The sequence below is a fragment of the Eretmochelys imbricata genome, chromosome 15 (assembly GCF_965152235.1).
Source record: "Eretmochelys imbricata isolate rEreImb1 chromosome 15, rEreImb1.hap1, whole genome shotgun sequence".
NCBI lineage: Eukaryota > Metazoa > Chordata > Testudines > Cheloniidae > Eretmochelys > Eretmochelys imbricata.
This window is the reverse complement of record NC_135586.1, coordinates 28,986,203-28,998,347: the sequence shown is the minus strand read 5'-3', so window position 1 is coordinate 28,998,347 and position 12,145 is coordinate 28,986,203.

Sequence of the window (12,145 nt, the reverse complement as noted above, 5' to 3'; positions counted from 1 at the left end):
ACTGGAACACATGACTTATGAGGAGAGGCTGTGGGAACTGGGATTGTTTAGTCTGCGGAAGAGAATAATGAGGGGGAATTTGAGAGCTGCTTTCAACTACCTGAAAGGGGGTTCCAAAGAGGATGGATCTAGACTGTTCTCAGTGGTAGCAGATGACAGAATGAGGAGTAATGGTCTCAAGTTGCAGTGGGGGAAGTTTAGGTTGGATATTAGGAAAAACTTTTTCACTAGGAGGGTGGTGAAACACTGGAATGCGTTACCTAGGGAGGTGGTGGAATAAAGTTTTTAAGGTCAGGCTTGACAAAGCCCTGTCTGGGATGATTTAGTTGGGGATTGGTCCTCCTTTGAGTAGGGGGTTGGACTAGATGACCTCCTGAGGTCCCTTCCAACCATGATATTCTATGATTCCTCAGGCAAGGAGTTCCACAGGTTGACTGTGCACTGAGTGAAGAAGAACTTCCTTTTTATTTGTTTTAAACCTGCTACCCATTAATTTCATTTGGTTGCCCCTAGTTCTTATATTATGGGAACAAGTAAATAACTTTTTCTTATTCACTTTCTCCACACTACTCATGATTTTATAGACCTCTATCATATTCCCCCTTAGTCTCCTCTTTTCCAAGCTGAAAAGTCCTAGTCTCTTTAATCTCTCCTCATATGGGATCCGTTCAAAACCCCTAATCATTTTAGTTGCCCTTCTCTGAAACTTTTCTAATGCCAGTATATCTTTATTGAGATGTGGAGACCACATCTGTACGCAGTATTCAAGATGTGGATGTACCATGGATTTACATAAGGCCAATAAGATATTCTCTCTCTTATTCTCCATCCCTTTTTTAATGATTCCTAACATCCTGTTTGCAACTACAAAGCTCACCATCTCTGCTATGAATCTGAATCTCAAGAATTGAACTCATGTCTAAATGTATATTGGTCTTTTAACCATACTGTCTCTCTTTTGTTTTTTAATAAAGTTTAGTTTAGTTGATAAGAATTTGCTGTATGCGTGTATTTGGGTAAGATCTGGAATATTCAATAACCTGGGAAGTAATGTGTCTGAGCCTTTGGGATTGATAGGACCTTTTCTTTTATATGATGAAATAAATTTTTCAGAAATCATCATATTTGACTTGGGTACCTGGATGGAGGCATGAGGCTGGGTCACTTTAAGGGACCTGTATTGTTTTGGACTTCTGAGTAACCAGTGCAGTAATAGAGAAGCTGTTTTATGCTGCCTTGGTACATTTAAGTATTGAATTATCCATCAGCTTTGGGGTTTGTCTGCCCCATTCTTTGCAGTTCACCCTAGTTGAGTGACCTCGGCTGACTCTCCACTGGGACCCCAGTCACAGTAATGCAGAACAGCGAATGTAATAAAGGCAAGATAGCCTACTGGGTTAGAATGGCAAGCGCTCTGTGTTTGTGCAATGCCTTGCAGAATGGATGCTTACTGGGTATGTCCACACTGCATCTGGGAGGATGCAGATGTGCAGATGTTTCGTCTTGGGCTGGAGCTCGGCCTCTCAGCCCTGGGGCAGGGAGGAGAAGGGGATGGGCGAGAGCCTGAGCCCCAGCCCCAGTCACAACGTCAAAGCAAGATCCGCACAGCTATTTTTAGCGCAAGCCCCACTCACGCAAGTCTGTGGCGAGAAGCTGGGAGACTTGCTCCCAGCTGCTGTACAGACATGCCCGCGGGTGCCTGGGGGCACTACCATAGTACAAACGCTAAATAATGACAACCAGAAAAGTCATGTGAGAAAGTCGATCTGAAGGAGGGGTAGCGGAGGAAACTTTTTGAAGTCAGATTTCAAGAGGGGAAGTGACTCAGTGCCTTGGAAAGAGACGGGACGGTGAGGAGACTACCAAAGAGGGATGGCAGCCTCACACACTGGGATCAGAGATTAATGGCCTAATTCTAGCCAGATTAGAGACGCTGTACACATTCCTCTCCAACCTCGCTCTAACCACATCAGGGGAGGAAGGGGCTCCGCTGTGGAGGCCTTTGGACCCTATAAGCCACCATCAAACAGAACTCAGAGTATGTCACATTTTTGGCAACAATACATGAGGCCCAGCTGATTTCTGTCTCGGATTGGGTCACCGGCAGGACTCCTGCCAATTTTGCTAGATCACTGTGTTACTTCCAGATGTTGCTTTAAGAGGGAACCCGGCCAAAAACCCCATCCTAAGATTTTGGTGTGGCTTTTTTTCTCTTGCCTTAAGATCAGATCGGAAAGGCACTGTGTGTATGCGTGTGTGTATCCATGTATGTGTATGTCTCTCTGCTGAAGGGCCATGGAATGATTTTCCCCCTGGAGAAGGTACAACATCAGAAGGTGCAAGATAAACCTTAACCGACTCTTCGCACGGTGCTGCATGGCTTCTCTCCTTCGACAGGCCGAACCTCCCCGGAGCTTCGTTGCAGCCTGAGGGGAGAGCTGATTCCATGTGGCACTCGGTGATGCAGTCGGTGAACCCTGCGTAGTTTGATCCTGTCTTTAATACCCAGCCCAGGCAGTTCAAGGAGAGAGAAGCAGACCCAAGGAGGACAGCGCCAATCAGAAGGTACCGGTCCCCACTGAAAGATTTTGACGTTGGACCAAAGGGACAAGGATGGGGTGGACTCAGCTGAGCTGCCCTTCCCACCCTCCTCCCCCCTCTGACTTCCTCTGCAAACCCCATGTCCTCCATTAGATGTGTCAGGGTATTTTACATAACTAATCCTTAAAGAGCTCTTTTACGCCCTTAAACAATTTCACAATAAATTGGTGCCGGCAGCCCAGGGCTCCTGACGCCTAACCCCGCAATCAGCACTGAAACTTGCTGACGGGGACATGGCTATTTTAGGTCGGAAGCTCCACAGGGACCTAATCAAATTGGGGGCGGGTGGGGGGGGGAGGGAGAATGATTGGGCAGCTGCAATTTGATTTGGAGAGCTGCATGATGAGGAGGAATGATCTAACCGCCTCCCCTGTGCTGGAAGGGTCTGAATGAGTAGGTGCCACGAGGGTGAAAGGAGCAAAGAGGCACCTTTTGGGAGTCTGATGCAATGGCCTGGCCAGTGTGCAGAAGCTAGAGTACAAAACAGGGTGCTCGGATGTGTTACCAGTGGACGGAGGTATTATCAAGCCGTTTATAACATGACGGTGTGTCTGCTGGGGGAGTGTCGGATTCCCAAGCAAGAGCGGTAAAGGAGATGCTAAGAAACAGTTCAGAGATGCTTAGCAGGGGGTCTTGTGAAAGACACATTGTTATCTTGATTTTGATGTTTTACCCTAAAAGAGGAGAGTAAGAAGTGTCTTGACTAAGGTGTTCACAATATTGAACCCCAGCCAGGTGATTCGGTCTAAGCTCCCCTGTAATGTGTGAGCAAGGAACCGGGCCGTGAAACGGAAAGGGAGTACATTTATGGTCCGTGCACGACTGCTGGCATGGCCAACCTGTGGGACTCACCGCTACAGCCGGCCATGGAGACTACTGGTGTCAGAACGTTTTTGTAAAGGACTGAATAGGTTTGTGTCTGTTAATAGTATTTGCTGCTACCTGAGTTTGAGCTATGGTGGAAATGTAATTGTGGCTAACGAGTCTGGGCATCTAGACGCTGAGCACCTTCAAAGCCATTCAACCAAGTCCCCCAGGCCATAGCATTGCACCGTGGGGCAGGCGTCCTCTGCAGTTGTTTGGCCGTGCTGTGTTCATCCAGCATAAACCTTTGCCGGTGGCGGGGTGTGCACTCAGATCCCATGGGGCTGGGCGCAGAATAAGAACCTGTATAAAATACATATGAGAGCAGATGCGCCATTGGTCTGGTCTGATGTCATTCCTCTGTTCAGTGAAACAGACAGCGATATTCTAGAGACAAGGTGGGTGAGGTCGTATCTTTTACTGGGCCAACTTCTGTCTGTGAGAGAGAGAAACTTTCCAGCTTCCCCAGAGCTCTTCTTCAGGGCTGGGAACCTAACACAGATACAACAATGCTGCGTACAGCGATAATTCTGACAGATCTATTTACAGCCTTTTCACAAATGGGTTAAAGACGATCCCTAGGAATCCAAGATTCATCAAAGCAGCAGAGTGAGCAGTTCCACAAATCCACCTCCTGTGAACTCCTCACACTCCTGTCTGTCTCGAGAGGAGCACTCCTTCATCCTCTAATTATTCAGCATGGAATTCAGCTTCCTCACTAGCCTGAATTACCCCCACGAATTAGCAGAGCAACACCCAGAATTGCTAATGAAGTCGATCATTTGCTCCGCCAGCTAATTTGAGGGACCCCACAGACCCCACAGACACTTCCTCCCAGCCTAGGGCCCTTTTCTCCTAGACACACACTTCCTCCAAGAAGATGGACTCTTGTCTTCTTCATACTCTTGCATCCCTTATCGATGAGCCAGCCGAGACCCATACAGCTGCTCTGGGCTGTATTGACATCTGCTCTTCTCTTCTGTCTCTAACTTACTGCTGCTGAACTCAGAGCTGGACCCTAATGAACCTGTCTCCGTGTACTCTCATCTACCTGCCTGATGTCTAAGAGGAAGGCAATGTCTTGGGGTAGGAGCACTAGAACATTAGAAAACCAGAAATGGGGGAATGGGAGTGGTTGGGTGAAGAAAGAGAAGCAGGTCAGCTTTCAATGGCCAGGTGGTTGCAAGTGAAGGCCAGCCATTTAAGTCTCTGCAAAAGTCTTGAGCAAAATGGTAGCTGGAGGCAACAGGAAGATGTTGACATCATCCTACAGGAAGTCAGTGTATGTTTCTAACTTCCCACAGCAGGTGAAGGTCATTCCACACCTGCTGGTGCTCACTGATTGGGGCATGGAAGTCTCTGTGCTGAGTTCTTGTGTGCCTGCCTATAGATGGAAAAGTCCAATGAGATCCACGGTCTGCCTAGGGCTTGTTCAGGATTCATTCCCTACTCTCCAGTGTTCTGTCCCATCTAGTTTGAAATGCCCCCAAGGGTTCAGTTGATTGGATCTCACGCCTAAGCTATTCCCTTGTAAATTTACATGTCACAAGACAACAGTGTGGGTAGATGAGTTTGCTGAGCGCCCACTTTGGCATTTCTGTAACCTTCGAGCACAGTCTTGCCAAAATTCTGTTCTCCTTTTTCCAGAAGAAACTCCAAAATTACCGGTCATGTCAGCAACTTTCCTCATGATTTAACTTGGCGTGGTTTTGTAAGAGGCAATTGTGAAAGAATAAACAGGACTGACGCTAGTGAATTGGATTCCTCTTTTCAAGCATTGGCTCCCTTTGGTTATCAAGGATACGGCTCTGGTATAAGAAGTCAGATCTTGCTATGTTCAGCAAGCGCAGGTCCTGTATTGGCAGGAATCTGCCCGGCCCTTGCTAATTGCTGCTTGACTTCTATACCAGTGTCTCATATAGGGTGAAATTCACCCTCTGCAAAGGTGACCAGAAGGCTCTGTGCACTGTTCAGGTGGGACTTAGATGTGGCAAAGACATAGTACAGGCCTTCTGAACTTCATGCATAGCTCTTAAATAAATAGCGGTGGGCATGAATTACGCAGCATGATGCCGCTGATTCTCTCTGGGCTTTTCCCAATGTCTTTTTCAGTCTCATTGGTTGGTGGCGACAGTTGGTTTGATTGGCAGGCGTATTGGTGTCTGGCTTTCTCTCCATTTGTTTTCAGAATTATTCGCTCCTGCAAGCCACTCCCTTCCGCCTCTGGGTCTCCAAGCCAGGCTCCTCTCCCTCCTCATTTGCAATAGTTGGCTGATCACAGTGCAATTCCGTTTACAAGGTGTTACACGAAACAAAACTGGGTGGGGTCTATTCCCCATCTCCACTTCCGGCAGCAGCCTGGGGTTCCTCGGAAGCCTCCTGGACTTTGCCTTGGGGAGCTGATGAGGCCCAAGGCGCTCACAAGCTGAGATGTCACAGCCGTGAACCTCCAGCGTAAACAGATCGCACACAAACACTCTGAACCCAGGGGCGTGTGGCCATCACGCTGCCTACACCACACAGACCCACTCCACTGCTCTCTGCACAGCCTCCAACTCTGCTGCCTCGAACGTGCTGACTCCCTTGTAGGTGCCATGGCTCCAGGAATTAAAACAAGGTCCTTGAATGGAGTACTTGTAACTCAGCTCCACTGCATTTGCCCACCCCTGCCCCTCCCCATGAGCCACTGAACATAAGAATAAGAACGGCCACACTGGGTCAGACCAAAGGTCCATCTAGCTCAATATCCTGTCTTCCAACAGTCGCCAATACCAGGTGCCCCAGAGGGAATGAACAGAACAGGGAATCCTCAAGTGATCCATCCCCTGTTGCCCATCCCTAGCTTCTGGCAAGCAGAGGCTAGGGACGCCATCACTGCCCATCCTGGCTAATAGCCATTGATGGGCCTATCCTCCATAAATGTATCTAGTTCTTTTTTGAACCCTGTTATGGTCTTGGCCTTCACAACATCCGCTGGCAAGGAGTTCCACAGGTTGACTGTGTGTTGTGTGAAGAAATACTTCCTTTTGTTTGTTTTAAACCTGCTGAACAGAGGAATGACATCAGAATGCTGCTCAGTGGGAAATCTTCTATCCCCCGAGGGGTACTATCCCTTCCACCGCTAGGTGCTGAATCCATAGGCAGAAGTCTTTGGGGCACAAATTGTACTATAGAAAGGGCGAGAGGTATGCAGGTCCTGATGCGTGACAGTTGAGGTGTGTTTCTATTACCTCCTGGAGCTGTGCACAGGTTGCACGTGTTCCTGTGCAGACTCTCTTGCTTTGGTTACTTGCTTCTTACTCTCGAAGTTACCCCACCTTTGTCCTGTGTTTGTATTACACTGCCACTCGAGTGGAGGGACCGTTCTCCAGGCTCTGATCAGAAACATGACCAGTGGCCCTCCTGATTCCTTAGCACTGAGCTTTGGACACAGCGGACATCCATGAGGAAGCCAAGGCTGGCTAGGGAGTTTCTTTCTCTTCACTGCTAGGAAATCTCAAATGTCCCGGAATTGCTGGCAAGACTTCCGTCACTAATGCAGATCTAGGCACTGGCTGCAGTCAGAGAAAGTTCTGCGCATGCTATTCCCTTCCACTGCTGTATTTCGCTCTGCGTTTCTCAGAAGCAGAGACGGGTCCTGGCAGATTTGCCCAGACAGACTCCCTCGTTCCAAAAAGCCCAAGGGAAGAAAGAGTGGTTTTGTCAGCCAGCAGCTTTCTGAGCCACTGTTAGCACATCTCAGTCAATCTGCCATCTTGGAATGCTTCCCCCAGGAAGGGCACTTCAAGGAGCCGCTCTGTGGAAAGCTAGTGCAATGTCTGGGAGCCATCCCCTGACCAGATCTTTGGAATAACTAGAGAGAACAGCCACCCAGAGAATCCTCTTCAGGTTTTCCCGGAGCCCTGTGGGGCAGGCACAGGGCATTGGTTGTTCGGGAGATAACCCATGCAGTGGAGACATGATTGATAAAATTCATGGTTTCTATAGCTGACTGCCAACCCACCTCAATGTCTTAAGGGACGCCTAATAGGGTGTAACACTTAGTACCCCTGCTTTTATTTGAAATGGAAAATAAAATTAGAAGGGATAAAAGCTCAGTATAACGTCAGATTAACCTGGAGAACTACCTCCCTCCTGATAGTGCTCTGACAAATGTCCTGGTGAAAAATGAAGCAAAGAATTAGGCTCTTTGGAATAAAAATAGCCCTTCAGTTAGGTGCTCAGATACTACGGGGATGAATGCAGTATAAAACCGTAGGTGGCTGGTGTAGTTATACTAGGTAACAAACCCAAGAGCTATTAACCCTCAGACTTTGGGGCAAAGGCTGTTCAAGCCCTGGATCAGGACGTGGATCATGCATCAAGGGAGAATGGTTCAGAATCAGCCAAGGAGGTGAAGCTGAGGACTAGGAAAAACTGGCTCCAACGACCTGAGCTGTGGATGTTTTTATCAACCTCGTTTCGATGAGGTGCAAGTCTTGAGAGCTGCCAAGAAAGTAATTATCTTTCCCATTTTCAGCACTGCTTTGGTTTGCATTTGCAGCCCTCACCTGTAAATTGTGCCAAGGCAGCATTATTCCTCTGGTTGTTTTAATCACACTTTAAGATCTTCCCCATGTATCTGCTGGAACAGACCAACCCTGTGATGGAAATAGGGCTGGATGATTTAAGGGAAACCCTAATGGGCTTTGAGGATGTTACAATGCCTGGCCTACAGCAGAATGTCTGGGAGGAAGAGCTGTGTGCTGAATGCTAATTAAACAGACACCACTATTGTTGGGAAGGTTTAGGACAAACTCTATTCACTGCATTGCCCGAGAAAGGTTAAATTTGCTTGAATAGGGTCAGATGTGTTCTCCTTGATTTGTCCGTGAAGGAGGAAGGACTGAGGCATGAGACATGAGCGAATGGCTCCTGTGATATATTCCGCATACACTACATTCAGTAGAAAACAGCATTTTTTAAAAAAATCAGGGAGTCAGATTAACAAACCCAATCTAATTATGACTATTTAAAATGATCAGATTCTTTTCCCTCCCCAGTTATGGAGTGTCAGAGCAGAGGACTGGGAACCAGCACTCCTGGGTTCCTTTCACAAGATCACACCTGACACATTGTGTGGCCTTGGGCAAGTCACTTAACTGCTCCGTGCCTCAGTTTACCCATCTTTAAAAGAGTTATTATAGTACTGACCTGCCATCCCCGTGGTACTTTGAGGCTTAACGTTTGGACAGCACTGCAAGTTCCTCTTCATCTCTCTTCTCTTTTCCACTTTTTCTCTCCCTCTCCATTTGTCTTTGTTTCTTTCTATCTTTGTCTTTTTAAAAACATCCATACAGCAGTTGGGGTAGTTTCTTGATACAGTGAAAAAACCACTTTCCTGTGTGTTCTTACCACGTTCCTGAGAATCCTGATCGGATGGCACTATATGGGTGGGGACCCTCCCTGTCTGATGTTACCCACAAAATGCACCTTAAGGACACAAAAGAACTCGGATTAAGCTCGGCCCAGCTGTATGCACTCATTGTAGTGTCCAAAGAGCAGCTTGTCAGAGTCTGGTGCCCTCTGACCCAAACCCGGGACCTACCCTTGGCTTGGCTTGGTTTGAAGACCCAAACTCTGAACCCCAGGCTCAGCCCTATGTGGTTCTGAGCCCCACTTCCTCTTTGGCTCAGCCCCGCCATAACTGAAATATGCCTACCGTAACTTCACTGTAGCCATGGAGTGCAGGAGCATTGTGGGTAGTCGGATGCAAATGAGCCCACTGAACAAAAACACATTGAACTGCCATGTTTAATGCTTGCTCACGCATATAGTGTGGTTCTTTGTCACCGGCTAGTGGCTTGACTATTTAACGATGTTCATGAGTCTTCTGCTGCCTCTCAGCTAACGAACCTGGTCCTTAAACTCAGCCACTTTAATAACACTCCCTAGCTCTTATATAGCACTTTTCACCTGTAGTTCTCAAAGAGCTTTACAAAAGAGGTCAGCATCATTATCTCCATTTTACAGATCGGGAAACTGAGGCACGGAGCGGTGAAGTAACTTGCCCACTCTTGCCCAGAAGGCCAATGGCCAAGCCAGGAATAGAAACCAGGTCTCCTGAGTCCAAGTCCAGGGCTGTAGTCCCGAGGGAGTCTTTTACACCTGGAGATCCTAGCAGCAATCCCAGAGATGACTCAGCGGGGGTGTCATTTCAGGGGGTGGAGAACAGCTGCTTCCTTTGCCTTGGTGGGAGGTCTTTTTATTCCATGCATTACTTCAGACCCACCAATGAGTGGATGCAGCTGGGCAGAGCTCAATCCCACTTCTCTTTTATGGCCCTAAAATACATTTTGTGGGTAACATCAGAAGGGGAGATTATTCCCCACTCCAATAATCCTCCTCCTCCCCCCCCACCACAAAAAGCAGTGAAATAAAAACCAGCTGGTCAGAGAAGGCCGAATGACTGGGGTGAGAAGGTCACCAGATGCAGACGGAGTCGGCCTGCCCCGGCTTGCAATGCCCTCTGCATTTGTCGCCGCTGAACCTTCTGCTCTGGTTTGGACGTGTAGCTCCACTGAAAACAACCAGAGTGTGGGGGCTGATGCAGAAACGCACGCCCACGTTTTGCAGGGGCGCCTCGGCTTGCCAAACGGAAGCCTTATTTGAAAAATGTAGACCTTGCTCTCAAAGGGATTCTTTGCCTTCACAGCCAAGCCAAGCAGTCCTGGGGGGATTAACTTCCCCATGCTTTTCACACTAGGGCCCACTTCTGTCTGCCTCCCATGCCCGCGGTGACGCCCTGGTTGTTCCCCGAGGAATGCCAATGGCTCCAAGCACTGAGCAGGCTCCTGCCCAGCCTCTGCAATTGTGTGGAGGATGCAGTTTTCTCCTTCGAAGAAGGAAGTAACCCGTGTGTCTCTCTGCTGTGGTTGGGAGTGGCGGACAGAGTGCTCTCCTGTCGCTCTGTGAGTGTGACTGGATGGAAGGGGAGCTTTCCACACTGGTGTACCAGGCTGTGGAGAGACCCAGAGCTGTGTGTTACCGGGCCAAATGTCTCCCTCAGCAACAGCGAGCTTTGCTGGCTCTTAGACTGTCTCTCAGCTTCCCGCTGCACCCGGCTGTCATCTCCTTGAGTCTTTCCTGGCCCGAACCTCACCTAGCAGGTCACAATTAGTGACCTCAGACTCCCGAGGTCCTCAGAGATGTTTCTCTGCAATGAAAAGCCTCTACCCTTGTGCATTCCCAGTAGATATTAAGTTTGCTGCTCTGCTGAGTTAGTACATTGCAACTTATTAATTCAACTGGGGTAAATAGACCCTTTCCTTCAAGCACAGCACTGAACTGACTAGCAGGAAAAGTGGAACACTTCCATGGGTGGATGGTGCTGTATGTCCAGTTTTGACAGAGGTGGGCTCCATCTGGGTTCTCACTGATTCACCTCCTTAAAAACACCTGCTTCCTTTGCCCAGTGGCTGCTGGGATGCAGTGATGGCCTTCAGAAAAGCATGCGGTAGGACTGTGTATCACAGGAGATGTTCCATTTGGTAGGATAAACAGCATTGGGATGGGGTCTGAGTTTGCTGTTACTACCCAAGAAAGAGATTGTGGAGTCACTGTAGACTGTTCTCTGAAAACAACTGCTCATTATTCAGCAACAGTCAACATTCGTAACAGAATGTTAGGAACTATTGGGAAAGAGACCGAAAATATCATATTGCCACTATCTAAATCCATGGTGCACCCATACCTTGAGTACTGTGCCCGATTCTGGTCGCCCCATCTCAAAAAGATCAGAGTGGAACTGGAAAAGGTTCTGAGAAAGGCAACAAAGATGATCAAGGGTCTGGAGCGGCTTCCATATGAGGAGAGATTAAAAAGGTTAGGGGTGTTCGGCTTAGGGAAGCGTTGACTGAGGGCCGATATGTTCAAATTCTATAAAATGATGAATGGGGTGGAGAAAGTGATTAGCGAAGTGTTATTTACCCTTTCCCACAATACAAAGCCCAGGGCTCACTCAATGAAATTAATAGGCAGCAGGTTTAATACAAACAAGAGGAAGTACTTTTTCATACAACGCACAACTAACCTGTGGAACTCATTGCCGTGTGATGGCCAAAAGTATAACTGGGTTCAAAAAAGAACTGGATAAGTTCAAGGGTGGATCATTCCATAATTGCCGTGTTCTGTGACTCCCCTCCCAACTCTGGAACCGGCCACTGTCAGAATCCAGATTCTGGACAAGATGGACAATCGTCTGACCCAGTACGGCAGGTGTGATGGGATGTTCCCACCCAGCCATGTTCAGAGGTGTCACAGTTCTCACCATGGCACCTATTTTCACTCTTGTGGACAGTTTTTTAAAAACTGAAATAGAGACACCACATCCTATTGCGAAATATCACTTCCTCCTGGTTTTTTCTTTTTCTTTTAGAAAGGAGAAGTGTTGACTTAGCTAAAAATCTATCAACTGTTTGTGCAGAAATTACAGAACCATGAGTCAGTTTCATATGTAACCCTAATTGTTCAGAAGTGCCGGACAGCTGTAATCCTGACTCAATTTGTATGTGGATTTAGAACTCTGAGATTACCCAATTGATCACACTCAGACCAGGTAAATATATCCCTATTTATAATCTAAATTCCTTCCTGATTATTCACAGGATTGCTTCTATCATTGGCTCTCTTGGATAGTGGG